Raw genomic sequence first — 16,699 nt, 5'->3', positions numbered from 1 at the left:
GCCCCGATGGACCGAGGATGCTCTGCAGCCCCACACCTGATCCACAAGGCTTTAACAGCTCAGCAACAAGGGCTGAGACTCCCAGGATAAGTCCCTATTAGCAGCCAGGGATCCAGCTTACAGCTGCTGAGCTGCACAGTGCAGGTGGATAATCTGGCTCCGGGAGCAGCGCAGCGCGGCGGGATTGATCCCATTGATCCCAGAACCGTTACGGATCGGGAGGGATCTCCGGAGATCACCCAGTCCAACCCCTGCCAAGGCGGGGTCGCCTGGAGCAGGCGACACGGGAATGCACCCAGGTGGGTTTGGAGTGTCCAGAGAGGGAGATCCCTGATTTTCCTGCGCAGCTGTCCCAGTGCCCTGCCACCCCCGTGGAAAGAAGTTGGGGTGGAATTTGTATTTTAGTTTATGGCCACTGCTCCTTGTCCTGTTGCTGGGCATCACTAAAGAGAGCCTGGAACCACCGCCTGTCGCTCCCTGGCGATATCTGCACGGCTCGATGGGATTCCTTTCTCCAGCCTGTCCAGGCCCAGCTCCCCATCACAGAGATGCTCCAGCCTTCATCATCCCCGCAGATCCCCAAGGGTTTACAGCGGGGAGAGCGGCGGGATGATGCTTCCGCGGCCGCCGCCTGCAGCCCGGTGGGGCACACCGCGCCCGCAGCCCCCCATGGCGGGCGCGTCCCCTCCGCTCGCCCCCGCGCCTGCGCCGCTTCCGCTTCCGCCTCCCCGCGCGCGCGCCCCGGCCGCCGCTTCCGCCCCGCGCCCGCGGAACTCCCGCCTCCCCGCCGTGACGTCACTGCGGCGCCCCCGTGACGTCACGCTGCAGCGAGGCGAAGCGCGATGCGCATGGGGGGTGATGGAGTGATGTCACGAGGAATCCTTTTCCTGTTTATCGTGGGTTTCGCCCTAAAACCACGGCACCTCCCGCCCCTCGCCATGACGTCATTCTACCGCCGCTGACGTCATTCTGCCCCCAAGATGAGGCGTGACCCGCATGTGGGGTGTCCCTGATGTCACTCCTGCAAGGAGTGACGTCACGAGAACAAGTTTCCAATTACCCGTGGGTTTTGCCCCAAAACTGAAGCAGCTGCCTGGCCTCCGGGGGGACACCAGATGGGGCGGTCTCACCATGACATCACTGAAGAGTGACGTCAGAGTCATCTCCCATATCTCACTGCTTTCTCCCCAAAACCTCAGCACCAACCGCCCACCGCGGCCCCTCTCCGTGACGTCATTCTCCCTCCGAGCCGAGGCGTGACCCAGGTGAATGTGAGCGGGGGGGCCTGTCCCTGACGGTGTGACGTCACGCGCGGCAAGCTTCCCATTTCCCGCGGGTTTCTCCCCAAACCCGGAGCGCGCGCCCCGCGGCCCCCCGGGCCCGCCCGCATCGGCTACTACGAGATCGAGCGCACCATCGGCAAGGGCAACTTCGCCGTGGTGAAGCTCGCCACGCACCTGGTGACCCGCGCCAAGGTGAGTCCCCCGCGGGGGTCGCGGCGCCGGCCCGGTGAGCGGTGAGGGAGCGGGGAGCGGCCCCGAGGCCGCCCAGCCCCGAGCGGGCGCTGCCGGGGAGCGGGGCCGCTGTCACGGGAGGCACGGGTGTCCCCGCGGGTGCCGTGGCACCGGGATAACGTGGAGGTGGAGCGGGGGGATGCTCCCGTGCTGCCCGGGGATGCTCCGGGCGAGCCGGGGGGGACACGGAGGGCCGTTGGGGGTCAGGTCGTTTCTTACCGAAACGATGAGAATCGGTGGTGGCCGAGTCCTCAGGGCCGTGGGAACAGCGTGAGGAAGGGCCTCCCGAGGGAGCGGCGGATCCAGGTGGATCCAGGTACGGCCGCGCTGCCAGGTGAGCCCCGGAACACGGCAGCAGATCCGGGTGGATCCCGGCACGGGCGAGCCCTGGAGCACGGCAGCAGATCCGTGAGGAACCGCGCTGTCGCCGCTGTGCTCCCGGTGGTGCCGGTGGCACCGAGCTGCCGGACGCGGCTGGTCGTGCTGCGTGCAGCAGTGCCGGCCCGGGATCTCCCCGGAGCTGCCATGGGCAGGCCTGAACCGGAGCCCTGCTCTTGGCTCCGGGCTGCCTCCTTGGAAGAGCTGCAGAGGAGGATGGGGCTGGCTGGCCTTGCTCCTCTGCCAGTTCCTGGGGTTGTCCCTCTGCCAGTTCCTGGGGTTGTCCCTCTGTCACTTTCTGGGATTATCCCTTTGTCAATTCCTGGGGTTATTCCTCTGTCAGTTCCCATGGTTGTCCCTCTGTCACTTTCAGGGATTGCCCCTCTGTCAGTTCCCAGGGTTGTCCCTCTGTCACTTTCTGCCCTTGCCCCTCTGGCAGTTCTCAGGGTTGCCCCTCTATCAGTTTCAGGGATTATGCCTTTGTCACTTTCTGGGGTTGTCCCCCTGTTAGTTCCCAGGATTGCCCCTCTGTCACTTTCTAGGATTGCCCCTCAATTTCAGGGATTATGCCTCTGTCACTTTCTGGGGTTGTCCCCCTGTTAGCACGGGCGAGCCCTGGAGCACGGCAGCAGATCCGTGAGGAACCGCGCTGTCGCCGCTGTGCTCCCGGTGGTGCCGGTGGCACCGGGGCTGCCGGACGCGGCTGGTCGTGCTGCGTGCAGCAGTGCCGGCCCGGGATCTCCCCGGGGCTGCCATGGGCAGGCGGCAGGCAGGCCTGAACCGGAGCCCTGCTCTTGGCTCCGGGCTGCCTCCTTGGAAGAGCTGCAGAGGAGGATGGGGTTGGCTGGCCTTGCTCCTCTGCCAGTTCCTGGGGTTGTCCCTCTGTCACTTTCTGGGGTTATCCCTTTGTCAGTTCCTGGGGTTGTCCCTGATAATTCCCAGGATTGCCCCTCTATCAGTTTCAGGGATTATGCCTTTGTCACTTTCTGGGGTTGCCCCTCTGTCACTTTCTGGGGTTGTGCCCTGTTAATTCCCAGGATTGCCCCTCTATCAGTTTCAGGGATTATGCCTTTGTAACTTTCTGGGATTGTCCCCCTCTTAATTCCCAGGATTGCCCCTCTGACACTTTCTAGGATTGCCCCTCAATTTCAGGGATTATGCCTCTGTCACTTTCTGGGGTTGTCCCCTGTTAATTCCCAGGATTGCCCCTCTGCCAGTTTCAGGAGCAGCATTGTTTTGAAACAGGAGGAGAAATCCACCATCGCCTTGGTTTGTTGGAGCTCTGGCTCTTTGCCTGGATAATAAAGTGAAATTAATTTCAGGGGCTGTTTAAACATCAGTTATAACACCTCCTGGACAGTTCTTTTCAGAGCTGGGCTCTATTTGCCTGCCCTGACGGCTGTTTTGTGCCTGCAAGTGCTCGGTGCCACAATTTAAGCTGCACTTGAGGTATTCCGTGCTGTTGTTCTCCCCGTGATGAACCTGAGCCTTGCTGAGAGGAGCAGGGTGATGGGTTCAGGTGCTCCAAGTGCAGGGCACTGACCCCTCTGAGTGGAGATCACTCCTGGAAAAGGAAGGATTAGCTCCAAGCTGCTTTCCTGTTCCTGTTTCCAGACTCCCTCCTTGGGTCAAGGTTTCTTCTCAGTGGTGCTGACTCTGAAGTTTGCAAAATACCAAAGCAGAGACCATCTTTTGTGCAGGAATAGTCAATTTTGTCTGAAGAATGGCAGAATACTCACACAAATTTGTCTGGTAATTGTGTTCCAGGTACACAGGGCCAAGGCTGGATTTTGCACTCTGGCTTTGGGTGGTGGAAGGGGATACTAAGCTTGGAAAGCTTTGCTTTACAGCAGTGTACACTCATTCCTACTGCCCTGGAGTGACCAAGGGTGGGTTCTGGAGTTCAGGAAGCAGATTTCTGGTGGGATGGGGAGGTGCTGGGCACTCTGGAGTGGTGGGTTTGACCTGCAGCACATTTCCTGCATGGAGCAGATCCAGTCCCTGTCCCTCTGAACTCCGGGGGCTCCCTGAGCCTGGGGAAATACCTGTGCTGGAACAACTGCCATCTGTCCAGCTGAGCTGGGATAGCTTGGAGCTGAAACTTGACCTGGAAGCTTTCTTAAGTCCGAGGTCAGGTTTCCTTTCAAATCCCAGCCTCTGGAGAAGAGTGCGAGTGAATGGATTGGATTCTGCTTGCAGACCCTGAGCACCGTGGGTTCAGTACTTTTCCTTCGCTGACAGAGCTGTTGCTGTTGGCTCTGGGAGAGGAGTGGGGAAGGAGAAAGGAGCTGCTTGGTTCAGGCTCTGGGACTCATGAGATTAGAGGGGAGGTGTTGATGTAAATGCATTGGAAAGGGGAAGCGTTTTTGACTGGCAGCAGAAATACAAAATAATGCTACTGCGAGCTTGTCTTCATCACAGTTACACTTTTAACACTTTGACTTAATGGAAAGAACTCGGAAGCGAGTAAAACCTTGGCAAAATGGTCCCATTTAGGGATCTGAAAGAATTCTTTGATCACGAAAGGCAAGCGCAGCCGGGTTGCTGCCTGTGCTGGCAGCCCCTTCCCGAGGTGATCCCGCTCTCCCGGCAGTAGCTGCGTAAGAGAACCGGGCAGTTCAAATATAGCCACCAAATCCCTGCACAAACTTGACCCCGTGTCACATTCTCTTAGAGAAAAGCGGGTTTGCTCGTCACGGCCCCTCCTTGGGAACCGCGCTCCTCCACCGTCTCAGATGGAATTCCACTCTGAGTGTCTGTGTGGGCTTGGAAATAGATGGACCCCGTGAGTTTGGGCCTTTTCCAGAAGGTGGAATTAGTGACGGTGTGGGCTGGTGTCCGTTGCTGAGCCTGGAATTAGAGGTGTGGTCTGTGGATGGGTGCTGGATCCTGTTTTCCTTTCTGACGGACATTTACCAGGTCAAGTGGACTTTGACATGACAGCTTGAGATAACAGCCAGAGCATTCCTGGCTTGTGTCCCCTTTTCCCTAAAAAGAGAAGTGGAGGGCAGTTGGGTGCCTGGTGTGATCTTAAAGCACCAAGATTTTCCTGGCCCTTGGGAAGTTGAGCACTGCATTTATTTAGAGAGAGGAGCAGAGCGCCCGGCCCTGCTGGGCTGGCACGTTCTGCTGACACCGAACGTTGCAGTTTACATAGAACTGCATTTCAGGAGCTGAATGTGGGTCAGCAGTGCTGGGGACACTGAGGAAGGGGAATGTTAATCATCCCAAAGGGCAGGAGGCCTGTATTCATAATTGTCTCCGCTGGAGCCGATGGAGTAGAAGGGAACAGTCTGCAATTTACGTATTAACCAAGGCAGCAATTTACATTCAGTCCCTGCCCATGCAAAGTTGGACTCGTGCTCTGTCAGAGCTGCTCTGATGGCTGGGCAGGAGCTGGAGGCACTGCTCTGACCAGGATGAATTTGGCACCTGTGGGATACCTTGCTGCATCCCTCCTTCTGTCCCCTTTCCTTTTGTCTCTTCTCATCCTTTACAAGAAACCCTTGTTTCTGTGCTAAAAATCTTCAGAGTGACCTGCTGAATGAATTGTTTTCCACAGAATTTCCATTTATAAATCATCCAAGTGACTTCATTAAAATTCCAGCTCTGTTCAGACGGTGGGGTTGTTTTTAATGCCACATTTTTTCATAAGGGCCGGTCAGGGAATGTTCGTGCTCGTGCCAAGGAGCACATACCTTATGTTCCCATGCCCTTTGGGTGCTGTGTTTGAGCCTTCAGGAGCTGTTGGGGCTGAGGAGGACAGAGAGGGACGCTGTGGGTGCTGAGAGCTCTCTGCTGTCCTGGTTCCATCCCTTCCATCAGCTCCATGTGGCTGGAGATGCAGCTGGGGCACGGAGCAGTGTGTCCCTGCCGTGGCTGCACTGCTCTCATGGAGTGTTTCGCTGGGAGATAGGAGTCACTTTCATATCCATCTTTCTCTTGAAATGGGATTGACGGTCCTGGGAGGGCACAGCTCCTTCCCAGGTGCAGTGATCTTCCTGCTGTGCTGCCTTCGCTTCTTGAGGGCTGGTTGTCAACTTGGGTTTGAGTTAAATTTCAGTAATATGTGGATGGGCAAAGCTCAGAGCTCGTTTCACTGTCTCTGTGTTGTGAGATCCTGTTTGAGGGGTACCTGGAGTTGTTTTAGTGGGTAGTAACCCCAATCCACGATGCTTTAATCCTTGGCAGAACGCAGACCTTCACAAATGCAGCAAGGCTGGAATTGAGCTGATTTTTTTTTGAGGTTTTTAAGGAGCTAAGCCTTTTCTGGAGAACGGGAGGCAGCTCTGCCCTCAGTGGGAGAGGACATTCCCTCCCATGAGAGAACAGGCTTAGCTTCTGTGGCTTGTCTTTGGGTGAGTTGCAGTCACCAGTGGAACACATTTTTCACCGGAGTTCTTGGCGGTGAGCAGCGTGGCACTGGAAGCCAGGATGAAAAGCAGACTGGCACACTTCATGGGGAGCTGGGCTTTGCCCTGGGAGCGCTCAGGCTTGGTTTGGTACACTGCTCTGTGAGCACAGGGGCTCCAGGACTCGTCTGGATTCCCTGCTCCGATGCTCTCAGCGCAGAGGGTGGAGGAGCCTTGGTGGGTGTCCTGCTCCTGCCGAGGAGGCACGTGGCTCTGGGCTGACTGGGGACTGCTCCCTGCAGCCAGCTTGCCCGTGTGATAAGCCCCGTGCCAGCGCTGCCCTGACTCATCGGCCTCGTGTCAGATGGGATTGTTCAATACCGGTGCCACACGTTTTGTAATGACCCACACCTGGTCGCCTTTCATCAGTCGTTTTCCTTTTCTTTTGCAGTGTTTGGTGGTGCTTCACCTGTCCTGCTTCTTATTTCTCCTGGCCGTAAGGAAAGCTGATGCTGTGGATGGTTAATTCCTCAGGCAGCATGATCCTGCTGCTCACAGAGCCTTTGTTCTCCTCGCTTGTGTGCTGCAGGAGAGTTGTATTTTAGTTCTCATTTGGTGGGGAGATTTAGCAAAAGCCTAAAAGCTAGAAATGAACTTTGGCTAAGCAGAGTTGCCACAGTGAGGATAAGAGGGAATATTTCCTAAAACCTCAGAGAGCCATTGCCTGTATCAGCTGTGTGCTGAAGTACTGACATTTTATGTTTCATTGCCATGTTTTTCTTGCTATAGCAAATAACATTTGATTACCAAGATGTTAATGCCAGAGCATGATTGAATTGGAGACCAGGCTGCTTCTCGAGATGCTAACAGGTGGAAACAGGAGAGCCAGCTGACAGTGGGCAGGGTGAGCTGGGGGGCCTGTGGCATGTGTCCTGAGCCTTTCTGGGCAGGGAGAATATTCTAAGAGAGCCAGGATAATTAATACCTGCTTGTCAGCTGTGTGGCTCTTAGCTTATTTGGGGGGTGAGGTGGGTACAATTCTGTACCTCTTCAACCTGGCTGCCTCCCACCTCCTGTCTGGAGTCCCTTCCTCCTGAATATTTGCTGTACCAGGGCTTTGGGGCTGCTGCAGCAGGAGGCAATCAACACCTGATGGACGAGGTGGTGGCACCTTTGGGCAGGTACCGAGGCTGCCGCTGTGAGGAAGAGCCACTGACAGGAGCAGGAGGAGGAAAGGCTGTGACAGACAGGGATTGGTGTCTGTTTTCCAGGAGGGTCTCACAGAGGTTTGGTGAATGCTGCAGAGGCCTAATGAGGGTTTCTAGAAGCTGTCTCCTCATTTGTGTTTCAAGGAGGAATTACGTGAGAGGGAAATAAGGAAATGGCAGTGTGTTGCTGGGAGACTGGGCTCCTTGGGTATTAGACATTTTCACAGAGAAGCAGCTCTAAGCTCCTTTTCCCCATGTCCTGTCTCTGTATCAGTGACTGTACGGGTGCTGCCCCTTCTTGCTCTCACCAAGACGATTGCATAACAGCTCTGTGTTTATCCCCATGAAAGTAAAGCTTTGGGAAGTTGCTCCAGTGTTGCCGGCAGAGTAGAATTCACAGTTTGTGGTGGAAGTTCTCCCTTCCTTTCTGGCTGAAACGATTCTCATGAGAGTTGTGACTTCCCTGTGTGACCGTGGTGGGTCTCGTGCTCTGCACGCCCCCAGCAAGATGCTGCATTTAGCTGAACCTGCACGAGCAAAGGTTGGACTGGTTTGGAGCTTGCACAGGTTTAAATAGAGCAATTTGGAGATCCTCTAGTTAAGCCATTGTACTCATTTAATGCATTCAGGGCCTTTCTGCTGATCCCAGGCCAGGGGTTTAATATGCTGTGTTAACACTTAAATGAAGAAACCACTGAAGGCTGATTCATTATTAGTCATTATGTGTCTTTTTCTAGTAATTCTGACCCCAAGTCTCTCTAGTTGAGGCTAAACCTCGCCCTCTCTACTAAATGGCCATCAAAAGGGTTCCATGAAAAGGGAATTATGTGGCTTCAGCCAACTTTCAAAGTAGTCGAATCATGCTATCCCACACAAACAAACTCCCACAGCCAGTGGAACTGACACGTTGAGCTCAAAAATAGCCCAGTGTGTGTGGGGGGAGCTGAGCTGAGCTCTGCTCTGCACATCAGAGGATAGGCAGGAGATCCTGAGGCAGCACAGCAGCAGAGCTGGATCTCACTGGAGCCTGTTGGACCTGGCTGGGTGTTATCTTGAACATTTGGGTGCTTTCAGAGTGCATGGTCTGATCCCAGAGAAATGGTGCTGATGCTTCTGGTTTCTTCTCTGCGTCCAGTGTTGGGGACAATTTCCAACCCGGGCAGCTGCAGCTTGGAAGAGCTGTAGGAAAAGCTGGTCCTTGTGCAGTGCAGGTGTGTTTGCAGAGACTCCAGCATCCCTCTGTGATAGATGTGGAACTTTATCCTGGGAGGTGGCCTTGGGACTGCACTTTGTGGCTATAACTCGGTACCAAGAGTGCAGATGCTCTTCTTGGAGCTGCTTTGGCCGTGGAAGGTTTGAAAAGAAGGTGTCAATATGAATATTGGCTCATGCCCTCGGCTGCAGCGTGTGCAGGAGTGGCTGCCTGTGCAGGGTTTGTGCCAGCTGTCAGAGGGACATGGGATTTGGGAGCTGCAGTTCCTGAGAACCTGTCTGAAGGAGAGGGTGAGGAAGGTGGGGATCCACACACAGAAACCAGACGTGCTCTGGCACAGTGCAAGGTGCAGCGGCGGGCTGTGCTTCACCTGGCCTGGATGGCAGTGCTGGGGTCAGCTTGTCCACAGGGTGATTCAGCACAGCCTGCAGCAGGTCAGCTGAGCCACGGACAGAAACTGGCCATGTCCTCCCAGGGACTGGAGTGGGAGCCTAACCAGCTTCCCAAATCCTGCCTTGGCTGCCTAACTAGGGCCTGCTGACAGGAGTGATGTGTGTGTTGAGTTACCGCCTTGATTTGCAGAGGGATGAAGGGACTGGCCTGAGCCGGTGTTGTGCAACGCAGGGGTGGCTGTTCCCCACGGCCCAGCTGGGTGTTGCCATTGTAGTTTGGGATCTCCTCGACGTTTGCCACTCTCCTGTATGGTTTGGCTCTGCCTTCAGCTCCTTAAAGCGTCGGCTGCAGTTATAGAACATTAATTATAGTACATTTGGAAGACGGTTTAGAAGAAAAGGAGTCTGTGGGGTATCAGCGTGCGACTGCGGGCCCGGAGCTGGAGGCCAGCGTGGTTTGACAGGGAGCCAGGCCCAGGACGACTGTCAGAGCTCCATTAGCTGAGCGCACGCCTCGGCACTACTGGGAATACAGAGAATGCGGGGCCGCGGCAGCAGATTAAAGTGTTTCAATTAAAGTCTGCATTTGGAGGCTGTGTGCGTCTGCTGCCTTTCAGCAAGCAGATGGATGCTTCTTGTCTCCTTCCAATAACTTTTAAAATGTGGTTGGTCCTGTTGGAAGGAGTTCTGAATGAGAGGGACGCAGCGAGGTGTTTTTGAGGCTGGGAAAGTGTGCGTGGATTCCTGCAGCAGAAGGGAAGACACGTTTTTTCCAGGTTTTTCCTTACCTACACAAGTCAGTCTCAGCTTGTCCTGGCTCTTTGGCTGTCTTGAGATTTCAGCTGAGCCTTTTCCTGTGTAATCTCTGTCTGTGCAGAGAGTGTTCATTGCAGGAATACCTTTGGAATGTGTATGGAGGATAGCAGGGATGGGTGTGTGACAGACCCATGCCATCACACTGTGGGCCAAAGGGGTTTTTTTAAGGCTCTGGGATCTGCTGTAATGTAACCTGAAGCGTTTCTGAATTTTTTGCCTTCGTTCAGGATCATCAGGTACTTCCAGGTGTGTTTCTGCCCCCTCTCAGGGGACAGTATCTTTAGAGCCCTGAGGCTTCTTGCTGTTGGGCGAAGGCAGCTGCATTGAAGCTGATGCCTAAAAACTAATTGTGGCATTTCGCAACACGAAGTGCTCCTAATGGAAGGAGTGCGTTTAAGAGCTGCGTGTCATTGTGTGTGAAGTGTGATCAGATAACTCGCTGAATTGCAGCACTGAGCCTAATTGGAGCTGGTTCCTGTCTGTGGGATGGAAGGATGCAGTCTGTTCAGGTGTCGTGCTGCTCCTGCAGGCTCGCAGGAGTCTGGAGTGGTGCTGATGCTCAGGGTACCCTTGCCAGGTAGATCTTCTGTGATACAGTCTTCAAACGGTGACAGTGAAGAAATCAGGGGAAAAAATGCCTCTTGTCACGTGTATATCTAAATTCTTAAAGATGTTTGTGCCCCTTTCAGCTGAAATAATTAGTGCTGCAGGAAGGGGTTTGCTTTTGTCAGTCACTGACACTGTGATCATGTCGCTGCGTGCCCCAAATTTTCGTTTAAGCTCACAGCACTGGCAGCAGCCAAAGATGAAAAGTATTAGTCTTGGTACTTAGTCCTTCCTCTCTAGATGTTCTTGTAGGAAATCCTTGGGCTGTAATCTTGCAAGTGGCTCTGTCAAGGTTATCAGCCTGGCTGGAGTGCCGCTGACGGACGGGCTCCGGGCAGCCTGCGCCGCTCTTCCCGGCTCCCAGCGAGCCACCGCTGCTGCCGGGAATTGTCCTGGCCTCTCCCTGCCTTGGACAGAGAAAAGATCATGTGCTGGGTGATTTATGGCAGGTTTGCTCGTTCCCAGGTGGCCGGCAGACAATGGTGCTCTTTTGTTGTAGCCGGTGTCCTCTGCAGCCCGAGGCTGGAGCAGCTGTGGCTGCTTTCAGCAGTTTTGGAGGTCGGAGGACCCCCCCCAGCAAACTGATTATGATACAGCTTAGCTTGTGCTCTATTTCTTTGCACATGTACCATTAATGAAATCGAACTGCTCCCCAGCAGCCATGGAGGAGCATGTTCTCAGCTCTACAAAGCCCATCTATGTTCTCCCATCTCTCTGACACAGTGAGGGGGTTGTCAGTCGTACAGCAACTGTTTGTTTTCAAGCACAATCTCATTGGAAACCAATAAAAATCATTCTGATTCATTCTCTGTACAAGGATTTTAATACTTGGCTTCCACAGAGGCTGTTTTTCCCCTGAGCGGCTCTGGGAAGTGTAAGATTTAAAAAAATCCAAAGACTTTTCCTTTCTGCTGGTTAATTCAGCTGGTTTATGTTAGAAAGAAAGTGCAGAGTTGGTGGAGAGGGAAATCACGGTCGCTCCCTCCCCCTTGCTGCAGCGTGGGTGTCGTGTGCCCACTGCCCTGGCAGAGCTGAGGTACATGGGGAAACCTGTGCTTAGTCAGAACAAAATATTCATGTGTTTTTCATCCAAGCTGAGACTCCCATTACACAGTAAAATGACAAGTGAAGGCTGACTATAGGTATTTTCCCACTCAGTGGGCGCTTGTGCAGTTTCTGAGTCATCAGCTGACAGTGTGGGCCTTAGTCTCTGCTTTTCCTCGTGTGTGTGTGTGTGCTGCTGGTCCCAGTTTGGTTCCACAGACACAACTGGATCCTTGTTTTCACTTGCCATTGACAAAGTCGGGAATGAACTCAGTCCCTTCGTGTGAACCCGAAGGAAAGTGGGGTGGTTTGGTGACTGCAGGCTGGGATTTGAAATGCACCACCTTCTTTTAAGGTAAGGTGGGATACAGCCCCTAATTATGAGACCACTGAATTCTCTAGTTCCTTTTTGAGTGATGGTCCAAGCTCTAGAACTTTCGTAGGGCTTAAAGGCAGATGGGTTTGGGATATTTAGGAGGTGTAACTGAAGTTGCCTGGAGCAGTGCTGTTGGCAGTGACCAGCACGTGGCTGGATCTGCTCCCTGTTTCTGGGGCTCTTGGGGTTCCTTGTTGCTGTGCCATGGCAGTGAGGTGCAGAGCAGCAGTTGCTTTAGTACAGCAGGAAATTAGTGGGAAAACTAAACGTGTCAGAGCTTTCACCATGGCAACAAAGCCCTGCTGGCTCGCAACACAGCAAGACGAAAGCGGGTCAGGTCTGCACAGAGCAAGGTGGGAGCCTTCTCCAGGCTGAGTGTCTCCAAACCTTCCCCTTTTCCTGGGGACAAGGCTGGTGAGGTGACCGACGTCAGGATTTGGAGCTGGGGAATTAGAGGTGTGCTCCAGTGATCTCATTCTTATGTCATCAAAGCACCTGACTTGGGAAGTGCCCAGAGCCCCAAGGCTGCAGGAGCTCAAGGAGTGTTTGGACAAATTTCTCAGGCATGTAGGGGGATTCTTGGGGCTGTCCTGTGCAGCACCAGGACTTGGACTTCGTGGGTCCCTTCTGACTCAGAATACTGTATGATTCTGTGCTTTTTGCAGTGGATGGGAATGTTTCCTAGAGGCCACACAGTCACTCTGATTGTTTCCCTTTCCCTGAAACTGTTTGTAAATAATGGAGAGGTTGTAAGTCTGCCTTGTGTGACAGTGCCCAGACATAGTTGCTTAATTCCTCGGCACTTTCTCTTGGATTTGTGAGCAGCCCAGAGGCTGCACGAGCACTAAGTCACGTTCTGATGGCACACCATCCATTTGCTTATCTGTCTTCATTCCATGTGTTCCAGCATTTTCAGCTCTTTGGTGAGGTCGGCACAAAAAGGGCTGAGAGCACTGACACTTCCAGTGACACGTGGAAGGGCTGTCTGTGCTCTGTCCCCCTGACAGTGTCTCAGCGTGGTTTGGCCATCCCCAGCCAGGCTCAGCAGCGGGCTCTGAGCGATGCTCCCGCCGTGCTGCTGCTCAGGAGTTGTTTTCCTCATAATTGAGCAGGATATTAAAAGGTTTATGGTTTACAGTTACAGGCGTTGCTCCGGCCGGAGGAACGTCGAAATCGATACGGCAATTACTGCCCGGCTCGTCACGGGTTGTGACTCTCACATGCTTGGGGAGACAAAAGTGGAAGTGGCTGGAGGAGTGCCACCAGCGGGGTGGCCACGGGCTCGCCTCCAAGCCAGGGATGGGGTGCTGGGCAGCATTCCTGAGACAGGGACGGGGTGGCACACAAGGAACTCGCAATTGGGCTGTCGGTTTTGCAGAGCACGAATATTAAAAGGAAAAAAAAAGTAACTTTACAAGTGCTCTAAGAGCAAGAGTATTTTATACAATTTTCTTGTTCTTGTCATCTTCTCTTTGGATTCGTCATCCAGGCTGGGGCTGCAACTGGAGGAGGGTAATGGCAGCAGTGACCAGGCCTGGGTGGCCCTGGTCGGGAAGCACCGCTTCCTGCCGGATTTGCATCCCAAGCCCTAAGTCAGCACTTCGGGGCTGTGTGTGGTAGGGTGCCCTGGCTTGTTGGAGTGAGTCATCATTCAAATAGACACCAGAGCAAACGGGCTTGTCCAAACAAGAGCAGCTCTGCAGAGGCAGCCGGCTGCTCCGTCTGAGGTGAGCAGCAGAAGGCTTCTTGTTTTACCACCTGCACGTCTCCCAGGTCCCAAAGCTCGCGGGGTGTCGGTGTGGTAGCACCGCCTTCGCTGCTGCCTGGAACAAAGCTTGCTTCCTGTGCTCCGAGGTCAGATCCTATCGCCCTGGAGGGAGCGGTGCTCTGGGCCTGGCAGATGTTTTCCTCGCCGGGTCCCAGAACAAAGGCTGCTCTGCACAGTCTGCCGTGGTGCCTCCTGCCCCTCGCTGGTGGAAACCTCAGCCGTGCATCTGAGCGTTGGGATTCGTGGATGCTCCAGTGGTTTTGTTAAATAGGAGTATCAACTCCCAATTAAAATGGTGATTAAGATAGCTTTTTGGTTTTTGCTAGATGTTTTTTTCTTATCTTAAATGTGTTTGAAGATCTTGAACAGCAATTCCAGTCCTCTGTTTGCTTTGATCCTTTGGTTTCAGGAGAGGCTGCGAGCGGCTCTGCAGGAATGGCATGTGTCACAGGAGCTTTGTTTGAGTTCTCCGAGCCCTGTGCTCCAAATTCAGGGCTGGAGTAAGAAGTGTTTATGATGTGTGACTTGAGTGAGTCACCTCGAGTTGGAGGCAGCTGTCAGCCACGGGGACCTGCACAGCCCAGCCCATGTGCAGTACACCTGGCTGGGGATATCCCGAGCAGGGCACCTCGCTCAGCAGGCTCCTGGCTGGGCTCCGCTCCTTCTGTCACACAGAAACCATCAGAGCTGTGTGAGAAAAGCGCTGTCGCCTCAGCTGTGCTCTGCCTCCTGCCATGCTCCTGCCTTGTCATCTTTGGAGGGATTCCTCCCCCAAATGCCCTCCCGAAGGCCACCAAGAGTTGTGCCCTACACAAAGGCGCAGATCAGCTCCTGCTGGCACGGTCCTGCTGCTCTGGCCACGGCAGCATCCATTCCGGGTGACAACACTGAGCTCCCAGTGTGGGAATCCTTCCGTGGAGTTCATTTTCCTCATTGTTGGCAAATTGTGAGCCAAATGTGTACACAGTTTAGAGCAACAACTTCCTATTGACAGTGCTTTCAGAGGAGCTGTTGTTTATAAAGTGAGGGATTTCCAGCTTTGTTTTTCTCTCTCTCCAGTGCAGAGTAAACTCTTGGAATTGAATGTTTCATTTTTCAACTGCTTGATAATAGTTGTTGGATTCTGCTGCTGTTGGTGAAACCCACAGGCTGAGGGGAAGGCTGAGCTCTGTATTTTGGCTGTTTCTAGATCTATATGTGGTGTAAGTCCTCAGAGGATGGACGGGATCTGGGTAACAAAAGGTGTATCAATGGGAAACACAGATGTCCACTGAGCCTTACACCTTTGCTCTGTGTGATATCAGCAGAAAGGTCTTGACACAGGCTGTGTCTGTGTTCTAGCTGGAAGAGAAATAGGAACAAGAGGAAGAAAGGTACGAAAATAGGTGCATCCCTGCAGTTTGGTCTGTGTGTGTACAGCACAGAGGGCCTGAGCAGTGTCTGCTGTCCCGTGTGCTCAGACTCACTGCTCAGTTTCTTAATCCAGGCACCGCAGGAGCGTTGCCAAAAGCTTTGAGGGAAGTGCAGGAGTTGGGATCCATTGAGCTGCTATCAAGCTGGTGTGTACAAAGTACCTTTTGATGCCATTGCCCAGCCAGTTCCATCTGGGTGAGCGGGGCGAGTTCCTCTCTCTGCACGCTTGGGCTTCACGCCAGGGTGCTCCATCTCACACACATGTATGAGAATGTTGTAAAAACATAAATCCCTAAGCCTCTCCTGGTGATATTACTGTCATTACTCTGCTAGTAGTTTTCAGAAGTTGGGGTTTAAGTGGTTCCTTGATTCTGTCCTCTCCTGTGATATGTCTCAAACCGCCCCTGGAATTAGTGCCAAGCGCCGTGGTTGGGAGTCAGGTTGAGTGACGCCTTCGGCAACCAGCTCAAGATCAGCAGGAGGAGATACAAGATACTCGGGTGCTGTTCGAGCTGATAGTGCCAGAGAAATATTTAGCACATAGGTGACACTTCTAATCTTTAAAGCACTTCATAAACATTGGCTAATCCCACAGTGCAGTCTTGGTTGGCAACCTATCTGTCTTCCCTGGAGAGAACAAACGGCTGGAGGACTCTGGGAAGCTGCAGTGCAAGGCTGTGATAGAGCTTGAATTTCAGTTGGATTTTTTTGAAGTATAATTCAAGTTACAAGATCCGCTGCTTCTGTGACCTGAAGCACATGAAGTGCCTGCACTTCACTCATACCTGGAGTGGGGGTTCCCTGTCCTTGTTCAGGGGATACTGGAGTGAGCCGTGCAGCCAGGCAAGAGAGGATGAGGAGAGGCTTCAGCTCACCTGTTCCCTTCAGCACACCCTGGGGCCTGGCCAGGCAGGTGCAGGAGGTGCTGTGTGAGTACCAGCTCTACAGGAGAGTCATGAGCAGTCAGGGTGGGAGTCCTGAAAAAAAACCTGTGGCAAAATGCTGTTGTACAGATGCCATTTACTGTGAGGAAAAAACCTGAATGACTTCTGCTCTTCAAGAACTTGACCTTTTCCTTCAGCATCCTGCTCTCATGGAAAGAGCAAATCCACGGGCAGGGAAGGTCAGTGCTTCCGTGGTCTTGTGCAGCCGTGTCCTCAGTGGCAGATGAGCACTGTACCCTGTGGGTGAGTGAAAGGGAGCTGGGAAAGGGCACTTAGTGTGATACCAGGTGAGGCATCTCCTCGAGCCTTGGGGCGTCCCTGACTCCAGTTCTGAGAGTGCCCAAATCCTCAAGCTACCGGTTGAGAAGGGAGGAGAGGCTCTGCCTCTCATGTTGAAACCGGGGCACTGTGTAGGAAGGAACGTAAGATTTGTATCATCAAAGGGCTGAAAGCAAGAGGGAACATGATTTTGTAGCCTAGTGATGAGGGAACTCCCCTGGGAGGGGATAGGGATCAGCTTCCATCTGTGCTCCAGGGACTGTTTATGTATTTTGTGTTGAGAATTGCTGGATGAAGCACATCTCGAGCAGCAGTGAGTTATTGAGGAGTAGCTGGCGGCTCTGCTGGGCTGGCTGACTGTGCCTCACCACCACTGGGGCTTCTGCACTCACCTTG

The 16,699-nt window shown here is 53.6% G+C and overlaps 1 protein-coding gene across 4 annotated transcripts in view; it reads left to right on the top strand.

Annotated features, from left to right (window-relative positions):
* The first annotated feature begins 1,362 nt into the window (after window positions 1-1,362).
* Window positions 1,363-16,699, top strand: part of SIK3 (SIK family kinase 3) — a 70,695-nt gene continuing 55,358 nt past the window's right edge. For all 4 annotated transcript variants that reach the window (XM_041413799.1, XM_041413797.1, XM_041413798.1 and 1 more), the window contains exon 1: window positions 1,363-1,475. The gene's annotated coding sequence lies outside the window, so the exon portion shown is untranslated. The remainder of the gene's footprint in view (window positions 1,476-16,699) is intronic.

The sequence above is a fragment of the Onychostruthus taczanowskii genome, unplaced genomic scaffold (genome assembly GCF_017590055.1).
Source record: "Onychostruthus taczanowskii isolate IOZ18803 unplaced genomic scaffold, ASM1759005v1 scaffold43, whole genome shotgun sequence".
Classification (NCBI taxonomy): Eukaryota; Metazoa; Chordata; class Aves; order Passeriformes; family Passeridae; genus Onychostruthus; species Onychostruthus taczanowskii.
Note: the sequence above shows the minus strand (reverse complement) of the source record. Positions and strands in the feature narration are given on the sequence as shown.